Here is a 12,600-nt window from a genome sequence, read left to right on the forward strand (position 1 = left end):
GTAAGTTTGCAAGGCATATCCACTTGTAACTGGAACGAATTCTCAGGACTGCACCAGTTTTGAGCTATTAGTTTTCAAAGCAGCCGACGAAATGCACTGGTGTTCCAGTTACTTTCTTTTTTAAGAAAATGCTGTTTTATTCATTGAAGAACAAAAGTAACTGGAACACCAATGCATTTAGTCAGGCACATTGAAAATAATATCTCGAAACTGGTGCAGTCGCAAGAATTCATTCCGAGTGAACAAACCTTGTGAACTCACCGGCGATAATTCGTAGATTGAAATAGTGGCCTTAATGTCAATAATTAAAATGTTCATTATCAGAATTATGCTAATTATTTATTCGTTTTATTTTCTCGTAGAAGTAATGGCCGCCTGATCGAGTAATTTAGATGAAGGATTAGGATTGTGCTTTCTGCCACAGGAAATTTTTTAAAATTTGGTGCAGCTAAAAAAATCCTGTATAATTGAAAATATTCATTGATTGGACTTGTGGCACAAGGCCAACCAGGCAAAGAGCATGAAAGCTGTGTTTCCAGGTACTTATGCAGCGTTGTAACTGTGAAGGCATGTAAAAGCTCCAGTGTGCTGTCATATTAAAAAAAAAAAACCTAGTTTGCATTGAGGCATGAAAGTTAGCCATGGTAACAGAGCTTTTCCTATTTCCCCTTATCACACTACCAGCATGGAAAAACTGGTGCAATGGACAAGAAAATCATTGTAGTAGCAAATTTGTAGAACATAGTGACTACGCTAAATATACATCCACATGTTAGTAGAATTAACTATGTGCAGTCAATGAAGCTCACTCGAGCACACACCGAATTGGACTTTGGCCGCATGCGCAATGTGCGACCTCGCCAAACCTCCCCTCCCACTGTCATCTCGCGCCGGTGTTTTCGGGATCATACCGCTGCACTACTTTGGCATGTTCACTAAACCGGGGAGAAAACGAGGGAGTTTAATGAAAGCTGAAGATGGTCAGCCTTGCTATATGCAGGACTTGCTATTTCATATGAGGTGTTTAAGATGACAAGAAGAGAAAAATGCAGAAGTCGAAGACAAAAAAAAGAAAGTAAGACACAACACGTTCGTAATGTCTGACCATGTAAGCGAAGTTTTCTTAGTTTTGGAGAACATTGCATTGAAACAACACATAGTATGTACAGGTGGGGACAAAGTAATACAGGATCTGCAAGCAGGTGCCAAACTGTAATCCTGCACTCTCTGAAGAAGCAAGTGCCTGGTGTCAACACTGGGCATTGCATATGCGAGACCTTTTATGCTCGTGTCCTGGCCAATACACCTTTTTCTGGCTAGTCTGCTGTCGGAGTCATGATTGCAAAATATTATGTTAGAAAGCGGTATCGCCGGAGAACGAATAGCTTACTGCCATTTACCGCACATAAAAAAAAGCATGCGCCCATATTTTATGCATAAAAAGTTCAAGAGCACGGCAAAAGTTCAATTGTGGCCTGCATGTGTTTTGCAGTGAAGATGCAGTTGAGTACTGCCTGCCGGTGAGATTGGTTGTGGGCTTCGAAATTTTGTTTTTGCACCTCAAAAAAAAAAAAAATACTCGAATTAAAATTTCTAGATCATGAGATATATTTCACGTCTGTTTTGGGGGGGATTTAATGTTTAATTTGGATCTGAACATCATAAAGAAGTGACTTCGCCGAAGTTGGTCGTAATTTTCTGGAAATGCCCCCCTTGATTTCATAGTCAAACATTGTTTTTAGCATAAGCCATAGCAAGGTGGAAAATAAAAAAAATATTGTGGCTCAAACATTAACAATATTTATGCTAAATAATTTCTAAGAATGCACAATTTTTTGCTTATTGAGCCAATTAAACGATGCAAATTCATAAATGCGTTCACCTATGACATCACATAGAACCACGCCAGTAGAATATTCTAAAATATGACGTCATTGTACCTAGTTTCATTAATTTTAAAGAAATCACCTCCAACCAACATTTGCTTCTTCGCGGAAACTTTATAGAGCGCTTACGTAACCAAAAAAGTCACAGCGTCGCCTGAAAGGCGAAGCATCGATTCTGATAGCAAATTAGTAGGCAGCTGTACGAAGTAAGGGTAGTAGTTTTATCGGCCGTATAAACTTCTAAACATTAGCTTACTAACTGAATTAACAAGCAAACTGTCACGCGCACACAGGTAAACATGAACACATCTCACTCGATGACCGCGGAAACTCGCTGTCAGAACACTGGAGTGACGAAGCGCGGCAGCAGCAGCGAGCGAATTGACCTTTGCGCTGCCTCTCGCTTCAACGCGAACTAAGCGTTGGAAGTACAGCCCATACGAAGCTATCAGCACTCGGCGCACTTCGTCCACATCGCATATAGCTTTGAAAATGAGGCCCGCGCGACCGCGCACTTTGTCCACATCGCAGACGCCGGAGTATAACCCCCTCCCCACCCCGGTGCCTCGCGTGCGACGGAAGACTGCGCGCTTCCTCCCTGCTTCCCTCTATTGCGCGCGCGAGATTGAGCCGCGATCGTCGGGTGACCCTCGCAAGTTTCACTCGCACATACGGCGCGCGGCGACGATGTTATCGTGCTTGGACTTTATACGGAACGTCACGTCGACGATGACGGCAGAAATGCGCCCGGAGTGTCCATGTATAATTGCTATCGCAATAACACTTTTTTTTTCATGAGAAATACTTCGGTGAAACCTCATTCACCTATTATCCAACTAGCCCAAGTTTCACCAAGGGAATCGGCGATCGTCGCTTTTAGAGTCTGGGAGGTTTCGCTTGGAGTGACCCAGCTGCTCTTGTTACTGTCGAAAGACCCCGCGCTAACGGTTTCCGAGCGTTCAGATAGCTTGCTGCTATGCACATGCGTCATAAATCATGCGAGGGAACTACGAACACGTGCATGTAGCGCACATCATCATTGTTGTGCTCATATAGGAGGTTGTGGCCAAGTACTGCACCAGGGTGGCCAATCCTGCTCTGGTGAGGGAGTGCGTTACCGGTTCTGGTCACCGGGATCAGGCCACACTCCAGACCTGTTTGTGCAATTTTATCAACACGCGGATTTTTTTTTTAATTCCGGCGGAAAATTGCCGGCACCGGGATTCGAACCACGGACCTCTTGCACGCGAGGCGGGTGTTCTACCTCTACGCCACCGCTGCTCTGTAGGTTGTGCAAAGGTTGTGCTCTTTAGCGCACAACCTTTGGTCAAACGCCACAGTCGATCGGCGTTGATTAAATATTCAGGAGAGTGAAGGGTGAGGAAAGGGTTCAGGATATGTGGTCTGAAGTAGGCACTGCTATACCTATAAACCGATACATAACTATATATATTGTGGCACGATTTCCAGGAGTTGCGAGATCGTGTCCTTTTTACGTCAGCGTGCTCTTGCGCAGTCGACAGCACTTAGAAACGGAGACCAACGTGTGGGCAAGGGACTAAGAAAGCTTTGCTTTAAAAATAAAAATAAAAAAGAAACTAGGTGTCAATGAACAAATCATGCCTAGATGACACAAAAGGTCAAAGAATGTTTGGAATACCGGCTGATGTTAGGTATAACAGCAGGGCCTTCGTAGCTTACATTGCGACCCCACTTCTCCGAGGACCCTAGGAAACCACTAGCCCGTAATTGCCCTCGTATACCAAATGTAGTCTTTGCTACTACCCGCGCAGTGGTACAGTGGTGGCAGTGGCACACAACACATGCTCAGTATCTGCAGGTAATTTACACTCGTTGCACAGCCTGGCACAGCGATGAACTGAGCTGCTCTATCTTGAGCAACTATTGTATAAAATATTCACCAATTTCCAATACAATCAGGTTAACACTTCAGTCAACCAAGAGAACAGGCTGGCTTCAGGAAGGGATCTTCTACAGTGGATCACGTCTGTATCGTTAATCAGGTAATCCAGAGAGAGAGAGAGAGAGAGAGAGAGAGAGCGCGAATGAAAGGCAGGGAGGTTAACTAGGACAGCCCGGTTGGCTACCCTACACTGGGGAAAGGGAAAAGGGGAGGTAAAGATTAGAAGAAGAGAAAGTCCACTGGGGGATATCGTTCGATCACTCATTCCGGATCACAGCTGAGGTGCATACAGCAGGCATTATCAAATCTTGACTGGGAGCTTACCGCTGTCGTTGAAAAGAAAAGCGTACAATCATTGCATTCTACCGGTGCTAACATACGGGAAGAAACTTGGAGATGAACAAAGTAGCTCGAGAACAAGTTAAGGACCGCGCAATGAGCGGTGTGGATCAAAGAGCAAACGGGGATAGTCGATATTCTAGATGACGTTAAGAGACAGAAAGGGAGCTGGGCAGGCCATGTAATGCGTAGGATTGATAACCGGTGTACCATTAGAGTTACAGGATGGGTGCCAACGGAAGGGAAGCGCACTCGAGGACGGCAGAAAACTAGGTGGGGTGATGAAGAAATTAGGAAATTCGCAGGCGCTAGGTTGGAATCGGCGCAGGACAGGGGTAATTGGAGATCGCAGGGAGGGGCCTTCTTCATTCTTTACTCTTTATTCAGACATATCCCCGCTTAGCCCGAAAGCGTTACAGCAGGGAGGTTACAAACATGAAAAGAATACACCTTGATTCACACTGCTCACCTGTCCACATGACAGTCGATTCCACTGAGCTATAGTTTTAACAAAAAAAAAGAATTCGCATACAGGCCCGACCTAGCCCGGTATTCTCTAATTTTGCACTGGTGGTCAGTGCGTGCCTATATATAGTTTGGCGGTTTTATGTACGTTTCCCTATCAATTCCAGTTTTGTTATGATAGATTCCATACAGAAGCTTTAGCCGCAGTTTCTTTCGGCGAGACGACAGGGATTCCCAGTTGAGCTCTTTTTTCATTGCTGTGCAACTGTACTTCCTCCCGTACGTACCCGAGACGAACCTGGCTACTCTGTTTGTATTTTTTCTAGTTTATTTATAAGACATATCTGTGACGGCTCCCAAGGGGTACAAGCATATTCCAAAATAGGTCGTATACAAGTTAGGTGCGCCGTGCTTCTAAGGTTAGAATTTGCACATTTAAATTTCTTTGAATGTTTTGCCATTTTGTTTTGCACCACTTTGCCAACCACATAGTCCACATGTGCCCGCCAAGAGCAGTCGCCCGACAGCATTACGCCCAAATATTTAGTCGTGGATTTATTACTTAAAATATTATTCATTAGACAGTAGCTGACATCGATTACATTTTTCTTCTTAGTAAACAGCACATGGACGCACTTACCCGTATTCAAATTCATTTTCCACTTAGAGCACCATTCGCAAATACGTTCTAGGTCGGCCTGCAGCTTGAGAACATCATGTTCATTATCGATTTTTCTATACACAATACAGTCATCCGCGAATAGCCGCATGTTAGAGTCAATACCTAAGTTAATTTCATTAATATATATAAGAAAAAGAAGAGGCCCCAGAACAGGTCCTTGCGGGACGCCTGATGTGACCTCAAGATAATCTGAATTAGTACCACTCAGGACAACACGTTGACGGCGACTTGACAAATAGTTTTTTATCCAGCTAAAAACACTAGAATCTATATTTAACATTCGAAGTTTATGAAGTAGTAAAGAATGGCAAACAGTATCAAATGCTTTGCGGAAGTCCAGAAATATGCAGTCTATTTGCCCACCCAAATCAACTACAGACGCAAGGTCACCATAAAATTCAATCATTTGTGTCGTACATGAAAACCCCTTGCGAAATCCGTGTTGTCTATTCGTAAGCAACGTGTTGTCCGTTAGATGCTTCATGATAGCCTTGTATATTATGTGTTCCATGATCTTGCACGAAATCGAAGTAAGTGAGATAGGTCTATAATTAGTAACTTCTTTTTTAGAGCCTCCTTTGTGGATTGGGACTACATTTGCAGTTTTCCAGTCCTGTGGCATCTGACCAGTAGTTGATGACTTGTGAAAAATTATATAAAGGTAAAGCGAGACGGCGTGAGCCCACTGTTTTAAAATTCTGGGAGAGATACCGTCAGGACCGATAGCCTTACTTTCATCAAGGTTCTTTAGCAGAGATTCAATACCGCTAATGCTGAGTTCGATTGGTTTCATAAGAGGAACGCTGCTATTGGATGATTGTGGGCTACATGCAGATTGAGAAAGACAGACCGATTGGAAGTATCTGTTTAGGCATGTCGCTTTTTCTACATCGTCAGAAAGAGTGCGTTCATTGTAAATAATTTCGTTTATTCCAACAGGATCAGACCTACATCCCTTCAAATATTGCCAGAACGGTTTAGGATTTGTTTTAATTTTGTCATTTAATCGTTTAAGATTCGTGAGGTCCGGCAGTGACATAATACATAGGCCGATGCTGATGACCTTAAGCAATAGAGCTACTGGTGTAAGCTACACGAAGTTTAAACGGATGAAAGACACCCTCGACGTGCTTTTTCACCGCGGTATGGTGTAGTTCCACTGAGGGTCGATGCCATAAAGAGGGCCGCGCTGACGAGCAGGGCCTGCAGTCTAAGGATAAGTTTGTGTTCGCCATCCGATGTGCGAGACAAGCGCTATGATGGCCTCACGGGAAGGTGGGATCGGTGTATAGTGTGTTGCACAAGTGAGCGTCAGTCGTGCTATGCCGCAAGCCCTTTTTATAATCCCACTCGACGAGTTTGCCCATGCTGGCATAGCACAATAAGCGGAAATGGCAAAAGTCCCGTGACCGCTGCTCGCTTTTGTGCTTCAATGCAAACGAATTAATATTTTTTTTATTGCAATATAATTATATGAACACTCCAGGTGAATTTTCGCCATAGCCGTGATGCTTTGTATAAAGTGAAAGTGCGATAGTTTAGTGCATACGCGGCCCGTGCGCCGTGTCGCGGAGATAATCTGCAGCAGGTACAAAGACTAAGGACGAGCCGAGATCATACTCGCTGTCTTTCCGCGCGCCTATGGTGTTGAAAGCGGTTGGAAGTCGCGTTATCTCAAGTTTGAGAGACGCGGTGAACCGAGCGGCAACGCGAGGCGGTCGCTTCCTGCTGCCGGCGCTCTTCATCACGCCAGCGTTGTGACAGAGAAGGCTTGCGGTCATCGAGTGAGATCTGTTCACATTTACCTGTGCGCGCGTTTCAACATGATTGGTAATTTAATTAGTTGGCGAATGTTTACTGCAATCGCTAAAATTACGAACGCGTAAGTTTCGTGTAGTTGTCTAATATTTTATCGCTATCAGCGCTTCGCCTTTCGAACCTGCCGTGGCTTAGCGGCTTTGGCGTCGCTGCTAATTGCACGCGGTCGCGGGATGAAATCCCGGCCACGGTCGCCGCACTTCCGTGGTGGCGAACTGCAAAAACGTCCGTGTACTGTTCATTGGCCGCACGTTAAAGAACCACGTGTGGTCATAATTAATCCGGAGTCCCCCACCACTGAGTGCATCATAATGAGATCGTGGTTCTTGAACGTAAAACCCCAGAATTTAATTTTCACCTTTCGGGCACTACTGACTATTATTATTTCTTTCTTCTTTAAAGGACAGGACACCGAAGCTTCCCACGCTTCACAGTTACGACCCTGTGTAAACTGAACGCTTCCACTAAGGTGTTCGAAAAATTATTGCAGTTAATTAAAGGATGCGATCGGGTGATCCTTCCGACTATGGTGGTCGTTTAAAATGCTTCAACTTTTCCTAGTTATGGCGCTGATTAATAACATCACGCTAAATAACATTTAGTAAGAGTAACGGCGCGGTCTGACTTGTAACATGCCTACAGTGCAGTTCGTAACCAGTCCCAGTGTTTGATTATAACAAAAGCCTTCGGCGTGGCCCGTCTGACGCACCATCAGCACGACTGCTGCGCCCAGAAGAGGCGCACAGTTGTGACATTATTTAAGGGAGAACGAGACATCCACCCAATCGTGGTAATCGCTATACAAAGGAAACCCATAGGGGTTCCTCGAAAGAAAAGCCTCGCAGTTGAAGAAAAATTCATCCTGGGCCGGGACTCGAAGCCGCGACCATCCGTCCTCACAGTTGTGACGTGTTGCAACGCTGCAAACATTTTTACAGGCTTGTGTTAAAGATTCTCAGACTCTGTTCTGTAGAGATGCCGTGAACAGCCTGTCTGCTCGATATAGTCGCATCAACAATGATCTGCGCCGCAGACAAGCAGAAAGGTTTATAAAGTCTATTAATGAAATGTTCACGTAATGGCAGCCGTAGATTCGGTTGCCGTTATACCTTTATCATATCAGTTGATGTCGTTGCCGCTCGGGTAGGTACGTATAATCATTTGGTTCCAAAACTGTGCCGTAAAAAAAAAAATCACCAAGCGACTTTATTTGAAGATTGGTCTTGCCCGAAACTATATGCAAATAAAAACCGTAAAATATTTGTGTCAATACGACAATCGTAAACGAGAGCTAAAAATTGGGCATTTTGCGATAATATCGTAAATGGTGGCAGGTGTGCATTAGGTTAAAGGAGTATACTGAAGTGCTGACGCGAAATTTATGTGTAACCCCCCCCCCTTTTTTTTACTTTTTAACTAGCTGTTGACTTCATAAATATAGCACGAACTTTCGATTAGCGGAAAGTACCGCAAATAATTAATTACAGCATCTTTTATGCGACCTAGGTAGTGTCGTGGTTAAGCTTCACTTCACCGACTCCATGTGCGTGGAAACCGCATATTTCTTACAACGGGTACTTTCTCCACGTACATGGTGATGCTGGTGACGTACCGTGGTATTTAGGTGAAAAAAAGTGGTTTTTCGCCTTCGTAACTTCCCAGTCGGCAATAAGATAAATGATTTGAAAAGCGATTCCTCAGCTGTCTTCGGGCCTGGGGAAGATAGATAGATAGATAGATAGATAGATAGATAGATAGATAGATAGATAGATAGATAGATAGATAGATAGATAGATAGATGGCTAAACTTTATTAAAAGAATAATCATAAAAACCCCTAATGGTCGGGGCCCTTAGTCCAGGGCTCCGCTGGCTCTTGCCATCTTCTCAGCTCTCTTTATCAGCTTGAGCTGGTCGTCGAGGGCCGAGCTGGACAGCAGTGCCTCCCATTGCTCCCTTGTAGTGTTCGTGTCTGGGTGTTCTATGTTGTGTAGTGTGCACTCCCACGTAATGTGGTATAGGGTTGGTGTGGCCCCACACCATGGGCATTCGTCCTTGTAGGCTGTGGGGTGTATCCGATGTAATACGTGTAGGTTCGTGTAAGTGCCTGTCTGGAGCCTACGCCACGCAGCGGCATCTTCTGTCTTTAGGTTTCGATGGGGTGGTGGATATCGCAAGTGACGCCCTCTGTGGTAGTTCACAATCGCTGAATACTCGAGGTCGACAGGGTACAGGTCTTCTGCAGCCGGCGTGATGAGTGCTCGGTTATGTACGAATCCTCGAGCTGCTCTGTCGGCTTGTAGGTTGCCCGTGACACCAGTGTGGCCCGGTATCCATATGACGGTTTGGGTGGTGAAGTCCTCAGAGTCCTCCTTGAGTATTCCGCCCAGGACTTGTGCAGCAGGTCCTCCAATTCTAACCGGTAGGAAGTTGCGGCAAGCCTGCTGGGAATCCGTGAGGATCGTCAGTGGTTGGTTTGCGTGTAGGCCCTCGCGGATGGCTAACGCGATGGCCAGCTCTTCGGCTTCTGTAATCGTGCAGGGGCGGGTCGATGCCGCGGAGGTAACGTGGCCTCGGTGGTCGCATGCCACTGCAACTGCGCTCTTGTGGTTCGTCCCATACATGGCGGCGTCCGTAAAACGGGCCGTGGTATTGAACCTGAACGCTTTCTCCATGTACTGGGCCCTTGCTCTCCTCCTGCCGGAGTGTAGGTTAGGGTCCATGTTGCATGGTATCGGGGCAACGTGAAACCTGTCCTGGATGTGACGAGGTATCAAGCAGGTTTCTTTGGGGGTTCGTGTTGTTGTTGCTGGGAACCCCAAGGTTTGTAGGACCTGCCGGCCCGTGCGAGTCTGCGCAAGTCTCTGTTGCTGCGAGACGTAATGGGCTTCTGTCAGTTCACTGAGGGTGTTGTGCAACCCTAGCGCCAATAATTTTTCAGTCGATGTACTCATCGGCAGGCGGAGAGCGGTCTTCAAAGCCATCCTCAAAAGTGTGTCGGCCTGCTTTGTCTCGGACTGTGTGAGGTGGTAGTAAGGCAGGCTGTATGTGATTCTGCTCATCACCAGGCTATTGACCAGTCGGAGGGTGTCCCTTTTCTTCATCTGTTCTTGGATGTTACGCGGGAGATAATGCGTGATATCGCCTTGACACTGATTTTGAGGAGTGTAAGGGTGTGTGTGGCCCGTTGGTTGGACTGCAACCACATGCCCAGCACCCTCAGCAATGGCTTCTCTGGTATGAGGCCCCCCGTTGAGGCGTACCTCGAGTCTTCTTGTTGGGTCTGTGGGGACTGTGTGGTTACCCTGGCCTCGCCAGACTCGTACGAGCTCAGATTTCTCGGGGGAGCATTGTAGACCCCGTTGGATGACGTAACCTTGGATGAGATTTGCTGCAGTTTGCAGCCGTTCTTCTTTTTCAACGAGGAACCCTGTTTTGGTCCAGAGTGTTATATCGTCTGCGTAGATTGCGTGCCGAAGACCTGCTACGTCCTGCAGTTTGCTTGCGAGACCGATCATGGCGATGTTGAACAGCGTGGGAGAGATGACAGCACCTTGTGGTGTGCCCTTGTTGGGAGGGTGGTACACTGGAGTCTGAGTCTCTCCCATCTCCGCCGTGCAGTGGCTGAATCTCTCCCAGCTCCGCCGTGCAGTGGCTCAGGAAGCTCTGAACATACTTGTAGGTTCGCTCGCCGCAGTTGGTGTTGGCCAGCCCTTCTAGGATTCCTTGGTGGCTGACATTGTCGAAAGCCCCTTTGATGTCGATTGTTAGGAGGACGTGTTCGCCGCTGCGGGAAACGTTACTGAGGGCTTCTTCCTTGATTTGGAGTAGCACATCTTGTGTGGACAGGCCTGCGCGGAAACCGAACATGGTGTCCGGCAGGTGTTTGTTATCTTCCAAGTGTCTCTGTAGTCTCGCGTTTATAATTTTTTCGTACACCTTGCCGAGGCAAGACGTGAGCGATATGGGTCGGAAGTTTTCAATTGCCAATTTCTTGCCTGGTTTAGGGATCATGATTATTCGTGCGTGTTTCCACATCGCCGGTACTGTACCTTGTTCCCAGTGTTGGTTGAGAAAGGCCGTGAGCGCGGAGATAGACTTGTCGCTCAGGTTTCTAACGTTTTACCGGAGCTTGCATTGTCTGCACTGCGAGCACTTTAGTGGCGCTGGCGGACAAAGTTTACTTCGCCCTACGGAGATGGAGAAAATGAGGTTCAGGGGGACAAACAAGACGACACAACAACGTCGATGACGACAACGGTCGTGTAATGGACGGACGCACGAACTAAACCCAGTTTCAAGCGCTAACTGCTCTCGAAGTAAAAAAAAAACAAAAAAATGTTTTTGTGCAAGTCGTGCGCGGCGGTCGGCTACACGTTAGAGGTCCACGAAGCAAAGAGACTGCGAAAAACGCTGTGAAAAAAAAAGAATTTAAATAAATGAACGCGTAGTTCCAACGCAGTGCTGCAATCCAAATTACGCGAAGCTTGCTTTAGTCAGCGAGGTAGTAGCAGTAGCGTATGACAGGAGCACAATCTCGTCTCGCCTGTACACCTGTTTTAACTGTCTTCGTCGCGAGGAGACGAAGGCGATGTGCAGTGCTTATCGAGCGAAGAATGTTGAAGAGAGGTGCCGGACGCAGAGAAGTACGATACTGATCTAAGTACATTTATTAAGGCTTCATATCCCTTGTGCCACAGAGCAGTGGCACGCCCATTCTTGGGTATTTTCCCGAGAATGGGCATCATGTCGAGTGGCACATAACCACTTGCACAGACTCAGTGCCGAAGTTGTCTGTTCGGGCACATACCCAGTGATGCAAGTTGCCTGCTGTAGGCCAGACAGCAGTCAGTAGCAAGTTGTCTACTCACGCACATATCCAGCGCCCCAAGTTGTCTATAACCCGCCGTGGTTGCTCAGTGGCTACGGTGTTAGGCTGCTGAGCACGAGGTCGCGGGATCGAATCCCGGCCACGGCGGCCGCATTTCGATGGGGGCGAAATGCGAAAACACCCGTGTACTTAGATTTAGGTGCACGTTAAAGAACCCCAGGTGGTCGAAATTTCCGGAGTCCTCCACTACGGCGTGCCTCATAATCAGAAAGTGGTTTTGGCACGTAAAACCCCATAATTAAAAAAAGTTGTCTATACTGAGTGTCCTATGTAAATTGTGCAAAAAAACACGAAAAAGTGTCCCGCCACTCTGCGGGCGGCCCTTTGTCGCGGACTTCTTTTCAGGCTTGCAAGAAACTTTAATGTAGCACGTATTGAGTAACAGGAAGCTGGATCGGGAATTTTTTGGGACGGTCTACAATTTTCCCATTGACACTTTTGCTCTGAATATAATATTGAATGAAGTTTACTAACTAATAATAAAATTAAAGTGATTCTGGGGGTCTTACGTGCCAAAACCACGATATGATTACTATAGGCACGCTATAATGGGTGACTCCGGATTAATTTTGACCACCCGGGGTTCTTTAGCGTTG

At 46.4% G+C, this 12,600-nt stretch overlaps 1 long non-coding RNA gene across 1 annotated transcript in view; it reads right to left on the reverse strand.

Moving 5' to 3' along the window:
- Positions 1–12,600, reverse strand: part of LOC135901074 (uncharacterized) — a 264,555-nt gene that overhangs the window by 49,720 nt on the left and 202,235 nt on the right. The gene's annotated exons all lie outside the window — the stretch shown is intronic.

The sequence above is a fragment of the Dermacentor albipictus genome, chromosome 1 (assembly GCF_038994185.2).
Source record: "Dermacentor albipictus isolate Rhodes 1998 colony chromosome 1, USDA_Dalb.pri_finalv2, whole genome shotgun sequence".
Classification (NCBI taxonomy): domain Eukaryota; kingdom Metazoa; phylum Arthropoda; class Arachnida; order Ixodida; family Ixodidae; genus Dermacentor; species Dermacentor albipictus.